The sequence below is a fragment of the Panthera pardus genome, unplaced genomic scaffold, assembly GCF_024362965.1.
Source record: "Panthera pardus isolate Hobbes unplaced genomic scaffold, ASM2436296v1 HiC_scaffold_25, whole genome shotgun sequence".
Taxonomy (NCBI): Eukaryota; Metazoa; Chordata; class Mammalia; order Carnivora; family Felidae; genus Panthera; species Panthera pardus.
In genome coordinates, this window is record NW_026526821.1 from 86621054 (window position 1) to 86638296 (window position 17243).

Consider the following 17243-nt stretch of genomic DNA (forward strand, 5'->3'; position numbering starts at 1 on the left):
TTTCATGAAATTCAACAAAATTAATATTAAAGAGTTAAAGAATCAAGACAAACTAAGAATTTTGAAGAAAAATATGGTGGGAATATTGGCCCTAAGTTACTAAGACTTATCATAAATCTATAGAAATTAAAATTGCAAGTTTTGGAGAAGGATGAGTTTCTGAGGTCTCCATCTATATATGGGAACTTGAATTTAATGGTGAAGTATTATGAATTATAGGGAATAATGGACTATTCAATAAATATGCTCAGATTCTCTCTATAATGGTTCTCCGTTGAGAAAAATAAAATTAAATCCCTTCCTCATAGCACATACAAGGTAAATCCCATATAAAGACCAATGTAAAAGAAATGTGTAAAACTTTAAAAAGAAACACAGAAGAATACTTTTGTAGAATAGAGATAGATTTCTCAAATAAATCCCAAAACTCCCATGAACCAATTTGATAATATTAAAATTAAAACCTGGCAAATACTGAAACATAACCAAAGTTAAAAGACAAGCTATAGACTGAGTGAAGATGTCAGCAATGCATATAATGACACATAATAAGTAACCAGGATATATAGAGATTTGTAAATGAGTAAGTAAAAGACAGATAATGCAGCAGAAAATTGGCAGTGGATATAAATGGGTGATTCATAGAGAAAGAACCTGAATATCCATAATCTTTTTAACAGATGCTTAACTCCACTGGTAATCATAGAAATAGCCACTAGAATAAGATAACATTTTATTTTATTAAAAAAATTTTTATACCCTTGAAAATTTTTTTAACATTTATTTATTTTTGAGAGAGAGAGAAAGAGAGAGAGAACAAGTGGGGAAGCAGGGGAGGGGCCGAGAGAGAGGGAGATACAGAATCTGAAGCAGGCTCCAGGCTCTGAGCTATCAGCACAGAGCCTGATGTGGGTCTCGAACCCATGGACCATGAGATCACGACCTGGGCCAAAGTTGGATGCTTAACCTACTGAGCTACCCAGGTGCCCCTAAAAAAAATTTTTTTTTTAAGTAGGCTCCATGTCCAACATGGAGCTCGAACTCACAAACCTGAGCTCAAGAGTCACATTCTCTACCCGAGGCAGCCAGGCCCCCCTAAAATAATATTTTATAATCATCATGCTGAGAAAAAAAAAGTCTGCTCTACTAAGGGCTGGTGAGGATATGGGTAAATGGGAATTCTTACATATTGCTGGTAGGAATGTAAGTTATTTCAACTGTTTTGAAGAATAACTTATCAGTGTCTAGGGGAGTTGAATGTATACCTTATAACCCAACATTTTCACTCTAGTCTATGCCCTAGAGACACTCTCACATTAGTGCACAAGAGTGGCCATTGTGCTTCTTTGTAGAGGGGAAAAGTGGGAACAACCTAAATGTTCCTCAGTAGGTATGTGCTATATTATTTTCTGTATTTTCTCTTTGAACAGTTTCTTCCCCATCCACTGCCTCCTCCTCCTCTTCCTCCTCCTCTTCTTCCTCCTCCTCTGTCTCTGCTTCTCTCTCTCTCTCTTTCTGCCTGGCTGGGGTAGGTGGGGTAGTGGATGTGGTGGGAAGGCCCTAGGACTGGGATTGATGTAGAAGCCCAAGTAGCATGAGTGGAGCAAACACCTCTATGAGGAATGTATACAGAAGCCTCTGAAACTGGTCCTGAAAGTGGGAGAAAAGGAGGCTACTGGTGGGTCAGGACACATTAAAAAAATAGCTATGGGGCACCAGGTTGTCTCAATCCATTAAGCGTCTCTTGGTTTAGGCTTAGGTCATGATCTCATGATTTTGTGAGGTTGAGCCCCATGTCAGGCTCCATGCTGATAGTGAGGAGCCTGCTTGGGATTCTTTGTCTCTCTCTCTCTCTGCCCCTCCCTCACTTGCACTGTTTCTGTCTCTCTCAAAATAAATCAATAAACTAAAAAAAAATAATAGCTAAAACAATAGCAGCTTTATTGAGATATAGTTCACATACTATATAACTCATCCATTTGAAGTATACATTTCAATGTTTTTTAGTATATTCACGAAGTTGAGCAACCATTACCCTAATCAATCACTGTTGACTTTATTTGATTTTTTTTTTGGCTTAAAACAATGGAAATTTATTCTTTCTCTTTTTCTTTTTCTTTTTTTTTTTTGAGAGAGAGTGAGCGTGCATGTGTGCATGCACACGAGTTGAGGAGGGGCAGAGAGAGAGGGAGAATCTTAAGCAGGTTCCTCACCCAGTGCCTGACCCCCACACAGGGCTTTATCTCACCACTGTGCGATCATGACTTGAGCTGAAATCAAGAGTTGGGCACTCAACCAACTGAGCCACCCAGGTGCCCCAGAAATTTATTCTTTTCTAGAGAAGCCAGAAGTCAGAAATCAAGGTGATGACAGGGTTGGTTCCTTCTGGAAACCCTGAGGAAAAATCTGTTATATATCTCTCTCCTACTTCTGGTAGCTGCTGACCATCCTTGGTATCCTTGGCTCATGGCTGCATCACTCCAGTCTTCATTGGGTGTGCCTCCATCTTCACATGCCCTTCTCTTCTGTGTCTCTGTGTGTTCTCTCCTCTTCTCATAAGGACATTAGTCATTGGATTTAGGGTCCATCCTAATCTAGTATATAGGCTGGGACATAATTTAAGCCTCTTTGAGGACAAAAATGTTCATGACAAATAAGGGCAGAAAAATGAAAAGAGAAAGAAAGGAGAAAAGTGGGTCCCAGTGAAGAAAAAGGGGTGAAGGTAATCAAAGAAGAGTAAAGGGAGATTAAAAGAAGCAAAATGAAGACCTTATGGAGAATGAAGGAGAATGCCTCTGAGGTCAGGTTCCTAGAAGTTTGGAATTTATACCTCTGAGCAGCCTCCTGGAAGCTCTTTAGCTAAGCCAAGATGGACAGCAGACATCTCTTCCAGAGTTTTTTTTTTCTTCTTTCTTTTTTCTTTTTAAGCCTTAATTTTTTTAGAGTTAAAAAATTTTTTTGATGTTTATTTATTTTTGAGAGAGAGACAGAGTGTGAATGGGGGAGGGGCAGAGAGAGAGGGAGACACAGAATCCGAAGCAGGTTCCAGGCTCTGAGCTATCAGCACAGAGCCCGATGTGGGGCTCAAACTCACAAGCTGTGAGATCATGATCGGAGCTGAAGTTGGTGGCTTAACCGACTGAGCCACCCAAGTATTTCTAGAGTGGTTTTAAGTTTACAATAGGATTGAGAGGAATGTAGAGATTTCCCATATGTTCCTGTCTTTACTCAGGGATAGTCTTGCCTGTTATCAACATCACTAATCTGAGTAGTACATTTTTTACCAAGGGTAAGTCTACCTTGACACATCATAATCACCCAAGTGAATTAAGGTTCACTCATGGTGTTGTACATTCTATGGGTTTGGACACATGTATAATGATATATACCTATCATTATATTATCATCCAGAGTATTTTCAATGCCCTTAAAATTCTCTGTGTGCTGCTTATTCATCTCTTCCCCCCTTCTTCATCCCTGGCAACCACTGACCTTTTTATTGTCTTCATAGTGTTGCCTTTCCTTCCACAAGCTTTAAATCAATAGAGTCAATTACAGAGCAAGAACCCAAGAACTTTCTTTTTGTTCCTTGTGATTTTTGAATATTCTAATATTATCAAACACTAGTGATTTTAGTACCATAAAAGAGGATATATGGAACAACGACCACCAGTCCACAGAAGAGCCAGAGGATCATTTAGAATTAATGTGTGCCAATGCCGTGCTTTACAATAACACAGACCATTTGTTATAAAGCTGCAAAGAGGCTATTGCACTCAGGGGTGCAAACTCTAAGCCTGAATCAAACTCAGAACCTGAATCAGTGCAAAATCTTCACAACTGTCTCATGAAGCCTCAAAGGATGAATCAGACACCTTGCAGAGAGGGGGAGGGCCATGGCTGCTGGCCAACCGGGAGAGAAGAACCTGTAGACCTGGTGCCAAAGTCTTCAAAATTCCCACCGAGGAAAGTAAAAGCAAAGTCAGAGATATGCTTGAGTAAATGTAAAGCAATAATTTAGTAAGAAAACAGGAGCAGTCTCGCCCTGTTAAAGGATGGGAGGATAGTTGCCCTGAAGGCTTGTCATGGTTAGCTGAGTTTGAAAGACCAGATGGCTAACAACATGGAGACTTTTCCGTTCTGAGGAGCCTGTGGTAGGACAACCAGGCCACTATCCTGTAAGACTATGGATGGCAACTCAATGGCTTCAGTCTGGAGTGAATATGGATGAGGGGTCAAGTCAGACCCCTTGGGCCATTTATCTAGCAGTAGTTGTATAGCCATGCTTTTGAGATGGTAATGCTTAGGGACATTTTGCCCTAGGATCACAGAGTTTGCAGGTTGAGAAACTGAAACCCTGCAGTGTTAGATTGCCCCCAGCATTGAAGTTTGGAACATTCCTAGAGATATGTGACTTGAGCCACAACCCAAAGAATGAGGTTGGAAGGAACACAGAAATCAAAGGATTCAGGTGGATGGCATGAAGGGTTTGTTTCTGTCAAAACTGTCTTTCCTTGTTTAGTCACTTATCTCATTCTAGGGAGGAGGCCTCAGTCTAGTTCTCCTTTTTATAGAAAGGTCAGCCGGGTGGGTCAGGCAGCTGGGGAATGTGTGCTTTTTCCTGAGTTCAAGCTTCCTGATTCATAGGGTGAAATTCAGCTTTCTAATTGCTTCTCCGAGAAGGATGAGCTCATTGGTGGTGACAAGAGCAGCCCTCTGTCCTTCCTTCTCTTCTCCAAATGCTGGAAGAAGTGGGATGTGAACTCTCAAATGTCACAGAAGCCTACAAAATGCTGACTTCCAGATGCCAGGCATAACTGGGGTTGGCTCAGAACGTGGAGACAGGGCAACATCATCATCTGCTAAGAATTCATTGTTCTGCAACTTGCCTGGGACACAATGGCAAGACTGAAACAGGAGGGATAGATGTGGGGTGGGGTGGGGGCAGGCAACCTGGGTGTGTCTTTGCAAACACAGCCTTCTTGGGGGTGGGGAGAGGAGCAGTGTGGGATTAGTCAACAGGCCCACTGTGAGTGGGTTCAGGGCACCAAGAAGCAGGGACACAAAACACATACCCAAACAAAGAAAGGGAGGGGAGAGCATTGGTTTGGAGACATTTTGATATTCACTGCTTAAAAAAAAAAAAGCACTGAAGTAGTCATGAGAAAATTCAGAATTTTATTTTGTGCTGTGTATTTGAATTACAAATGGTGGGTGGGCACCGTGACCTTTGCAGAGTCTAGGGTGCTATTTGGATTAGGAAGTCTGGATTGAATGGTGCCAGGCTCCCTTGTGGGCAGAAGGGCAGCTGATGGCCTGCTGGGCATGCTTTGAGTGGACTGAGCAGATCCCTGACGCTTTCCAAAAGGGCTCCGGAGGGTTAGCAGTTACAGTGGGATTAGAGATTATTTTATTTGCTTCTTTGTTCATTGTGTGTTTTCCAGGTTTTCTTTTGTGTATATGTATATGCACACAGATTTTTAAAACGTTAATTTTATTAATGTAAAATCACACAGTTAACATGTTATTGCATTCTTGAACAAAATTACTACTTTATGGTAAGAGTAACAAAGTCCCCTTTGGCCATTGCTCCTTTTAGGGCTTTTTTTGTGCATTCATACACATATAGGAACACACAGATGAGAATCAGGTTGTTTTGTGTTGGTGGCTTATGTAAAAACATGAATGACATTGGACTGCACATTTCTTTCCTCAACTTGTATTTTTCACTCAACAACATGTCTTGGTTATTATGACACATTGATCTGCTTCACTCTTAATTACAGCATGCTAGTCAATAGTATGGCTTTATTATATTGATGTAGCTAGTCCCTTCTTCATGGATATGTAGGTTTTTTTCTAATTTTCCACTATTGCAAACAATGCTTTAGTCAACATCCTTAAACACAACTCCTTGGGCACAGGAACAATAGTCTCCTCTAGGCAGATATATAGAACACTGAGTCCTAAGATCTTAAATTTCATTAGGTACTTGAAACTTGCCCTCCATTCAGGCTGTAATAATTGATATTCCCATTACAGTATTAAAGTATCCGCTTTCCACTACTTTATTAACACTTGATCATAAGGAAAAAATTGCGGGTCTGATGAATGAAAAGTGATGTCTCATTGGTTTTCTTTGGCCTTTTCCCGATTACCAGTGAGGCTATTTTTATTTATTTCTTCATCCTTTCCTGAACTTAATTTTTTCCTCAGGAAACATGTGCTACTTTCATAATATTGAAGGGTGTTCTCTTCTTCTCTTACTCTTCCTCCCTCTTCTTGTTGTTAAAGCAGGCCCAAGCAAATAGAGGAGGACTATTTGCTTTCATTGGACCATCTTAAGTGACATGCCCATTTCTGAGCCTATCACTGTTAGGAGATATGAGAATCTACCACTGCGGGGAAGGTAAGTGGGATTCGCCTGACTGGCTTACAGACTGCTCTTGGATCTGGGGACTGGGTCAGTCCCACAGTCCTCATGACTACTGCTGAGTAGAGGAGGGCTTTGTTTATTGTGTATGACTCTTTCCAGTTCTGATACTCTCTGACTGCAAGAAATACTGACGTTGTTTGTTTAATCAATGATCTTTTGGTTGAAAAGAACAGAAACCTACTCAAGCTAGATCAAGTGATAAGTGGGATTTATTTGGGGGTGGAGGGGGAGATCAGGGGTATCTCCCAGAACATAAGGTGGAAAATAGAGCCGGGCTGGGATAAGAACTGGAATGCTGGCAGAAACAAAGGTCACTCTCTCTCCTTCATTCTCTCTGCTCTTCTAGGCTCATCTCCCTCTTTTCTCCCTTTTCGTTCCGACCAAGTGCTTCTGCTCATATATCTCGTATCTGGTCTAGACTGGCCATCTTAACTTTAATTTAATGTCTTTTTTCCATAAATACCTACCATTGATTTTCTATGATGTCTGGGTCTCCTAGTTTAGTATTTATGAGGATAAAAATATGTTTGGTTTCTAGCCAGCCAATGGACTGGCTGATTTTGAGTCATGTGTTCAAACCTGATCCAATCAACTTGTCTGCTTGAGGCAGAGGGGGGATCTGCCCCTTCCACTGTCTGTGGGTGTGGCAATTCCTCCAGAAACTCCAGGGGCAGGTTGGGGAATGAAATGTGCCTCCTACAAAGGTGTGGTCTTCTAAAATTTGAGGAATTGTGCTGTGTCCTAAAGTATGTCAGCAGATTTAAGAATACCGTGAACTTTCATAGAAGGAGGGAGGTGGGGGATGGGCTAGATGGGTGATGGGTATTAAGGAGGGCACTTGTTATGGTGAGCACTGGGTGTTATATGTAATTGTGATGAATCACTGAATTCTACTTCTGAAACCAATATTGCCCTGTATGTTAATTAACTAGAATTTAAATTTAAAAAATGTTTAAAAAAAAGACTACCATGAGCTTCCCCAAGTGTTACTTTTTTTCTTTCTCCTCCTTTGACCCCAAACCCGAATCTGGAAATCTAAGTGAAGTTTTATGCACAAAGATATTTATTTATTTGTTTGTTTGTTTGTTTGTTTGTTTATTTATCAATCAGAGAGAGAGAGACAGAGAGAGACAGAGAGAGACAGAGAGAGAGAGGGAGAGAGAGAGTGCAAACAGGGGAGAAGGGTGGAGGGACAGAGAGAATCTTGAGCAGGCTCCACACCCAGCACAGAGCCCCACATGGGGCTCGATCTCACCATGGTGAAATAATGACTTGAGCTGAAATCAGGAATCAGTCGCTTAACTGACTGAGCCACCCAGGTGCCTCAAAAGATATTTTATAAATATTATATATAATATTATAAGTTGAAATTGACAGAATGTCTTGTACTCAGAGGATGACCAAATAAAAAGTCCACTGTGTGGCAAATTATGTGTCGTAAAAGTGATGTTCATAAAAATTCAAAATAACAAAGGACATGCATATTATAAGGTATAATAATAGTAAGTATAATAATATATTTGTACATATGGTATGATCACAGCTATGTAAATAAAAACAAACCAAAATTATATGTCTATATATGATGATATGGTTGATGGCTCTTCTCAATAATGTCTGAAAACCATCTCCCTTTTCTCTGAGTTCTGAGACAGTGGGGAGGATCTTTAATTTCACTACTGTGTCCCCAGAGTTAGCACAGTGTGCATAACAGACACTGAGCAAATATTTGCTAAATAAGTGAATAAATCATGAGTGAATCTTTAACCTGAGGGTGATTGGGAGGGTAAAGATGAGGTTAGTGGCTACTATGCTGTGGGATTCCAGCCTCTTGTCTAGAAGTTTGCGTGGGATGAACTGATCAGTGGACATGGTGTTCAGAAGCCCTGCTTGATATAGCCGACTGCTTCCAACCCTTCAGTTTTTCCAAACTAATAATCCTTATTGGAGAAGGGAAGCTCATTTGGAGGCCCATTACCACCATCTCGAGGCCACCACTGATAGCCTACTCTTACCAGAGGCTTGAGAGACCCCTTTGGCTCATTCCCTGTACCCACCACTTTGCTGACATCCAAGGAGCTGGGAACTCTATGCTCAGGAGCTCTGTTTTCCATCCATGCCTGAGATAAGTGGCACGTCACGTTCTACTTCTCCACTATAACACAGGGTCTTCACTGGTTCAGGATGGTACATTTCTGCAGCTTGACTCAGGTTTTGCTAAAACAAGAGCTTTCTATTCTGAGAGCGATGAGGATGCTGAACTCTATCAGTGCAAAAGGGTGTGTGTGTGTGTGTGTGTGTGTGTGTGTGTGTGAGAGAGAGAGAGAGAGAGAGAGAGAGAGAGAGAGAGAGAGAGAGAATAAAATTCTGAGATTAATGAATATACTAAGATGGAGTGTCCAGTATGTCTAACATCTACTAGTACTTGTCTGTGCTTCATCTTCTCTTGGTCTGTGAACACTCTTGATCCTCTACTATTCTAGATTTCATCTCTTTCCTCCTTTACCCACTTCTATTCTGCCTCATCCAGATGATACGTTATATCCCTCACACCTCCTGTGTCCTTCAGGTCTGGCACCAACCTATTTATCAGTGAGATTCGCAGCCTCCAGGGGCTGCCAAGCAGTTTCTCACATAGCCTCAGAACACCTCTCTTCATAGCAAATAAGCTTTCACCCCTGCCACTTCTTCACCTCCTCCTCCATCAGTGGGCAATACTTGGGAGATCTCCAGCTGACTTGGAAGCTACTTAAAGATTTAACAAATGTTTACTGAAGACTTACTATGTGTCGGGCACCTTTCTTGGTGCTGGCGGCATAATAATGGACAAAGTGGAACTGATTCCTGCTTTAATGGAACTCACCTTCTACCAGGGGACCCAGACATCCATAGAATCATTACATAATGACTGCAGCTCAGTGGTGATAAAAGCCATGAAGCAGCACAGGGCGCCAGGAAAGCACCCAGGGACTCGACTGTGTCAGGATGGGAAAGTGAGAGAAGGCTTCACTGGGAAAGTAAGACTGAGAGGGTGAGTGTGAGTCAGTAGGTGAAGTGAGGTGAGGGTGGGAGGTTGTGCTCTAGGCCAGCACTTGACTTTACTGTGCACCCAGTCTTTTAGACATCTTGGTTTTGGAATGGGGCCCACATTTCTGCATTTCTAAAAAGCTCCCACATGACAAAGCTATTGGCCTGGGAACCTCATTTTGAGTAGCAGGGTTCTATGCCAGTGGTTCTTAATCTTGGCTGCTTTGTGAAATCATCTGGGAGGTTTGAAAAATACTGAAGCCTGGGTGCTTCTTCAGAGATTCTGATCTGCTTGGTCTTAGATGTGGCCTGAGCATTGAGATTTAAAGAAAGGCAGATTTAGCATGCAGGGGATTTAACGTGAAGCCAGAGTTGAGAACACTTGGCCTAGGCAGGGGTAATCACATGAGTAAAATCCAGAAGTGGGAAGGGTTATGATACATCAGAAAGTGGCTTATCTGGATGGAGCACCAAGTGCCAGGACAGTGGCAGGGGCTGAGGCAGGTGAGGTGGGCAGGAGCTCGACCATGCCTGGCCTTCTGGGTTATGTTTTGCTTCTGTGTGCTAAGAGCAATGGGAAACTGCTGAAGGTTTTAAGCATGGGGTCGAGTTGGGTTTAAAAAAGATCTCTTTGGCTGCAGTGGGGGTGGGGGATTGGTTGGAAGGGAAGACTTACTGGGGAGACCAGAGAGGCAGTTAATGGGCTACGCTAGTGAGAGACAGTAGTTGTTTGCTGCCTTTTGGGTTCCCAGAAGAAAACTCTAGGATGAGTTTGGTGGGCAGGGCATTTATTCTTTCATAAGGAGGAGAGTAGAGAAAGCAGGAGTGGGCAGAGAGAAGACAAACTGCAATGCAGGTGAGGGGGAGCAAAATATGTGACCCAAAACATGCCATGGTGGCACGTGGATGTTGTAAGCTGAAGGTTATCAAGGCCCAGTTGACTCAGGGAGAGTTTGTTATTTTTTTTTCACTTCTCCCTTAACCACTTAAAGGAATTTAAATAGAGAGCCTGTACCAGGAAAAGGGCTAATACCAGAGATAACTTTTATATCAAAAAGACTTATCTGCATGGTATGGCAAACATTTGTTTACCAAACTTTTGCCCTTCCCATTTTCCTGTGAATTGCCTTCCTCCCCTTTGAAGTCCCAGACCCTCCCTGACTATGGCCATAACACCCCGAATGCTTCTGATCTGTCTCACCTGAAGTCACAAATCCCACCCCCTTCTCTTTAGCTCAGGATAGCATATGAGTCTCAAGCGTCTGACTGTCTTTAGCCTCATATGTTTGGGGTTCCTGTACATATGAAATTAAATTTTTTTCTTCTTTTTTTTTTTTAGTTTTTTTTAAAATGTATATTTATTTTTGGGACAGAGAGAGACAGAGAACGAGCAGGGGAGGGGCAGAGAGAGAGGGAGACAGAATCTGAAGCAGGCTCCAGGCTCCGAGCTGTCAGCACAGAGCCTGATGTGGGGCTTGAACCCACAAACTGTCAGACCATGACCTGAGCTGAAGTTGGATGCCCAACCGACTGAGCCACCCAGGTGCCCCCCAATTTTTTTCTTCTTAACCTGTCTTATGTCAATTTAATTATTAGATCAGCCAAAGACTCTAGAAGGGAAGAAGGGAGAAGTTTTCCTCCCCTCTACAGCATGACAAAGCCATGGCCAACCCCACTGGAAGCTCTGGAGTATATTTGGCTTGACAGATGTCCTTCATTAGCATGGAAAAGCCAGGAATTTACACCCCTGTCTTGGTCAGTCTTTGGGTTTGGGCTGCCTTAGGATGGTGGCTCTCTTCAGCTGATATGGAGCTGTTGGCAGGACAAGTCCTTTCTTGAAGAGGGGTCTACGTGGTGCATCTCCATGTCTAGCCCGCTGCAGTGGTGTGGAGGCAGTGAGATAGAGACCAGAGGATGAATAAGAATGTTATTAGAAGGTAGAACCAGTGAGGCCAGATGATTCATTAGATTGATTAGATGTGTGAGTTCTTACATTCTTTCATTTGCTCGGCAAATATTTACTGACACCTATTATGCACCAGGCACTGTTCAAGGCACTGGGGACTCAACAGTGAACAAAACAGACAAAAATCCTTATCCTTGTGGAGCTTATAGTATAGTATAGTAAAGGAGACAGAATAACTAACATATGCAAGTGAAATATAGAGAATGTTAGGAAGTGGTACATGCTAAGAAGAACAATAAAGCCTAGAAGGAGGATTGAACATATCTATGTATGCTTGAATATGGGATATTGCAATCTTAGTAGGGTTGACAGTGAAGGCTATATTAAAAAAGTTACTTTTCAGTAAAGGTGTAAAGGAAGTGAGGGGGCTGGCCATGTGGATATCTGAGGAAAGAATATTCTCAGTGAAGATACAAATACAATGATTCTGGAACTTGAGGTGATGGAGAAAATATTAATGATAAAGATTGAATTTACAAGTGTATCATATCTGTAGCTGTTATATTGGGAATGGCACACAAATGAGGAAATATTCTTCTAGTATTATAATGAACAACTCACTTGTTACTATAAATGAAATATGAACCCACAATTATTCAGATCTATACTCATTTGCCAACTGTGATCTTAGGTTGTCTATCCATACAAGAGGTTGTTAAAAATCAGTGAAAGCCTTTGGCTCTATGGTATTCACAATCAAGAGTATTGTATATTTTACTATTATTTGTAAATTATGTACTAGACATCCTTTATATCAGTAAAATTTATATGCCAAAGGCCATCCCACCCAAGCTGGTTGTTAAACACTTACTAGTACAACACTGGGTTAGAGAAAGATGGGGAAGAGATCTGGGCCCTGGTGGTGCTTTTATGAATTCCTAGCCACAGGTAAATGAAGACTCTAGTAGTAAAAGGAAGTAAGAGAAAGTTGCAACCTTTCTTCTGGGGTCTCAAATTTCCTTAATCATCTTCTTCTTCTTCTTCTTCTTCTTCTTCTTCTTCTTCTTCTTCTTCTTCTTCTTCTTCTACTTTCTACTTGGACGCTTTTGAGTTCATCTGGTTCTGATGGTATCCCTTCAGCCTTCTCAAACTCAGAGTCTCCTCCTCTCTGTACAATGTCTTTGGGTTGCTGAATCTCCTGGAGAGGCTGCCTGGCAGTAGATTTTCTGGGTTGGGGGATGGATGGGGGGGGGGGTGGACACAAAGCTACAACTTTGTTCAATATCCCAGGCCCCAGCTTGTCTGGGTGAAAGGATCAGACATCTTATCTTCCTCAAAAGAGTTTAACTTCCCTACATGTAATAAACTGATTAGTAATAGCTAATACTTATTATGTTTTTATTATTAATTGTTATTATTTATTATTAATTAGCTGATGTTTTTGAGCAGTTACTTTGGGCCAGGTGCTCTGTTGGGAACTTACATGTGTTATGTCTGCTGCCCACTACCTCTTGTGACGTCATTTTACAGAAGAAGAAATTAAAGCTCATAGAAATTAACTAGCTTAGGGTCACATGGCGATTAAGGTAGAGTCTGGATTTGAACCTAAGATCTGTGTGACTTCAAAGATACTTGAAACTACCTACTGTTCTATATTGCACATGGACTCTAGCCTTGTCTACAATGTAAAAAAAATACACTAAAAAGAAAAATTAATTAGCTGACATTTTTATAGAGCATTACAATCTGACAAAACTGTTTTCATATATAATACCTTCCCAAGAGAGAAGGCAAATTGGGCTGCTTGAATATGTCATAGAAGGTTCATTGAAATGTAATTAGACCATTTTATGTGAAATAGTCTGTTTGTACTGAGCAACCTGTTCAATGAAACAAAGCCAACTTCACTGATCTTTTCCTGTCAATCTGATTTCAGGAGCAAACTAACAGTGGTGAGAACTGACAGCTTTGAGGTGTCTTTCTGAATTTTCTTATCTCAGTTCTGCAACCTTGCCTTGGGCACCCCTGGGGAAATAATATAAATATTCTGTACTTTAGCCAAGTAACTTTGCATGTATGTCCCAGGGCATTGTGTAACCTGGACTGGATAGAAGAACATCTAAATTCTCAGTCTATCATAACTTAAAATTATTTAGAGAAATGGAAAGAAGTTGCCACACTGAATCTTTCCTCCCTCCCTTCCTCCCTTCCTTCCATCTTTCCTTCCTGCCTTAATATATTCATTCTCCAGGGCACTCAGAATTCTGTCCTTGGAGATTCGAAATGAGTAAGACCTGGTTGCTGTCCTGGAAAAACTCACAGCTTGGGGAACAGACAATCTATAATTACATTACAATAATTTTATCATTTGTTTTATTTTTTTTTAAGTTAAAAAATTATTATTTATTTTAAGAGAGAGAGCAAGAGAGAGTGTGAGTGGAGGAGGGGCAGAGAGAGAGGGAGAGAGGGAGAGAGGGAGAGAGGGAGAGAGGGAGGGAGAGAGGGAGAGAGGGAGAGGGAGAGAGAGAGAGAGAGAGAGAGAGAGAGACCCAAGCAGGCTCCATGCCATCAGCGCAGAGCCTGGATGTGAGGCTTGAACTTACAAACTGTGAGATCATGACCTGAACCGAATTTAAAAGTTGGACACTTCACCAACTGAGCCACAGAGGTGCCCCATTATCATTTACTTTATTTTAGATTAAAAGTGGTAGAGACCAAAACACTGGTCTTTCTCTAGCAAACATGACCCAGTTTTTCCATTTCTAGCTATAGGAAAGTTTTAAGTAAGGATTACTCCTGGGTCCCCATCCCCTGCTTCCTCAGAGACTACCTGATCCCACCCTATGGCCCCCTCAGCCCAAGGAGGGGGTGGAGGAGGCAGACGGAGGCACCAGAGCCAATCCTGGGTGGCACTCCTCCAGGAGGCTCCAAGAAGGACCACTCTTTTAGGCTGGGTCAAATGACACTTCCTGTTTCAAAGAGAAGAGGCTTATTGTCCAGAGGGCTCCAGCAGCTTGGCGCCAGCCAGTGGAAGAGGTAAATATAAAGTCAATCGAGGAATGCAACTTAACTTCCTCTTGAAATGCAAACTAGGTTTAAAAATCCCAGGGAACGTGCTTCTGGGCACAGATGGTTTCTGGAGGTGGGCAGAACAGAGGGAGCCAGAGGAAGGCGCTGGGTGGCCAAGAGGGTGTGGGTTTGGTGTGGGTGGTCCTACTCACCTGCTGGGGCACAGAGTGAATGGATGTGTGAGAAGCAGAAAGGTTTTCTAAATCTTTGATGGCCACTGACTGCCCTCTCCTCTCTTCCTGGGCTCCACATTTCCCAAACCTGCCAATAGAGGCTCCCAGGGCAGCCCTGACATTTCTAGGAGCAGAATTATCAGAAACTGAATTTCCAGACTGTTCTAAATCAAGGCTCATTTTGCTGAGCCTCAGCTCCCCAGACTTTGGCTGGGTCAGCCTAGGACCTAGCTCAGGCATTAGCCCCTATTTGAGAACACTGGTCCTCCCAGCACCAGATGATAAGCTGTCTGAGCCAGAGGCTGTGTCTTATTTATCTTTATGCCTCCAGAGCTTCACATAATGTATCTGGCACATAGTAAGTGCTTAAAAAAATGTCTTAGTTTATTTGATTTTATAAAATCAAATAATTAAAAACTGTTGCTCTTGAAAGGACCCATATAAAGTTTTTATTTTTATTTAAAAAATGTTTTAAAATTTATTTATTTTTGGGAGAGAGACAGAGAGAGTGAGTCAGGGAGGGGCAGAGAGGGAGAGGGAGAGAGAGAATCCCAAGCAGGCTCCGCACTGTCAGCACAGAGCCTGATGTGGGGCTTGAACTCACAAACCGTGAGATCATGACCTGAGCTGAAACCAAGAGTCAGACACTTAACCAACCCAGCCACCCAGCCGCCCCAACCCACATAATGTTTTTAAATGAAATAAGGATAGATGTACAATTTTTTAAGAAAAAGTCACAGGTTCTTTAAGAACATAAGGGGTGATATCTTAGTCTACTCAGGCCACCATCACAAAATATGACAGAAGTTAATTTTCTCACTGTTCTGGGGGTTGAGAATTTCAAGATCAAGGTCTAGGATGGTGGGTTTCTGATGAGGCCTCTCTTACCGGTGGTAGATGGCTGTTTTGTCCTCACAAGGCCTTCCCTCTGAGTATTTACAAGGAGAAAGAAAGTGACTTCTCCAGTGTCTTTTCTTATAAGAACACTAATCCTGTAGAATCAGGGCCCCATCCTTGTGACCTCATTCAACCTTAATTACCTCCTAAAGGCCCCATCTCCACAGTCACATTGGGGGTCAGGGCTTCGACATATGAATTTTGGGGGGACACAATTTAGTCCATAGCAGGTGGTGCAAATAATAAACATGAATATCCCAAGTGTAGCCCCAGATGAGAAATGGTCAGAGAAACGAGCCCTTTCTCTCAGCAGCTGGGGGCTTTGCTCAGAACTGCCGATTCTTGCAAATCTCTTCTTCTCTAAGCCTTCTTACTGCACACCCCACTTCGGGTCCTCTCCATCTCTCTGTGAATTTATTTATTTATTTATTTATTTATTTATGTATTTATTTTTATTAAAAAAAAATTTCTTTTTAACGTTTATTTATTTTTGAGACACAGAGAGACAGAGCATGAATGGGGGAGGGTCAGAGAGAGAGGGAGACACAGAATCTGAAACAGGTTTCAGGCTCTGAGCTGTCAGCACAGAGCCCGATGTGGGGCTTGAACTCACGGACCGTGAGATCATGACCTGAGCCGAAGTCAGATGCCCAACCAACTGAGCCACCCAGGTGCCCCTCTGTGAATTTATTTTTACTCAGGCAAGAGTGAGGAAGGAGTCACTTTCATTGTCCACAAATGGATCATGATGGATTCCATGGCTAACCCTCCTCTCCCTTCCCAGAGGGAGGAGAACTTGGGGGGTTAATGGAGGGCTTGAGCTACCAGTTAACTACACAGGGTCACCATGCCTTTTCTCCTTTCTTAATGTGGTAGCAACTGTCAGAGAATCAGACCCAGGGAAAGTGGGGGGGGGGGGGTGGGAGGGAGCTGAGCTTTGGCCTAAGAAAGGCATCTGATGAACATACAAATACACTGCTATTATAAAGGAAGATATAAAAATGGTTATAAACAAACTCATTACCGTATTTGAGCATTGAACTTCATCCTTATGTGGCATGTGTCTTTTTGCACCAGTAACTGGACTCTGTTAAGCACAAAGTTTTGGAGTGTTTTTCTGGTTTATGTAATTCTGGAAGGGTCCAGAATGTGGTTCTGGTAGGTCTCCTGATGAAAAGAAAAGGCCCTGGTACTATCTCTGACAGGGACAGGTAATAAGCATTCACTAAACTGCCTAATGAGCATCTTGGTGGAGATTAAAGTCTGAGTAGGTGTTTTTTCCAGGCTATACATATAATTTAAATTTAAATCTTTATTTATTTTACACTGATTAGTCTAGAAGTTGTTTTCTTAGGAGCAAACACTGAACCATGCATATTTCCATTGTTAAAAGGAAAAATAAAATATCCATGAAATGCAAGAGGCCCTTCCAGTTCTTGGCAAAGTGCCAGTTCCATCTCCCCTGTGGAGGCACTTGGTCATTTGTTGTCTTGCAGGTGCCGTTTGTTTCCTAATCCCTGCTCTACCTGTTTCTCAGTGTCTTAGGTATTGCTTTGAGTATAGAATATGTTTTATTTTTTCCTCTTCAAAGATGTGTGTGTGTGTGTGTGTGTGTGTGTGTGTGTGTGTGTATGTGTGTGTGTGTGAGAGAGAGACAGAGACAGAGACAGAGAGAGAGAGAGAGAGAGACTGTAAAAGCAATTCATGAATTCATGTTCACTGTAAAAATGTGTCA

General features: G+C 42.0%; 1 pseudogene; it reads left to right on the forward strand.

Moving 5' to 3' along the window:
* The first annotated feature begins 9258 nt into the window (after window positions 1–9258).
* LOC109277348 (ARL14 effector protein-like) overlaps window positions 9259–17243 on the forward strand; it is a 61249-nt pseudogene continuing 53264 nt past the window's right edge.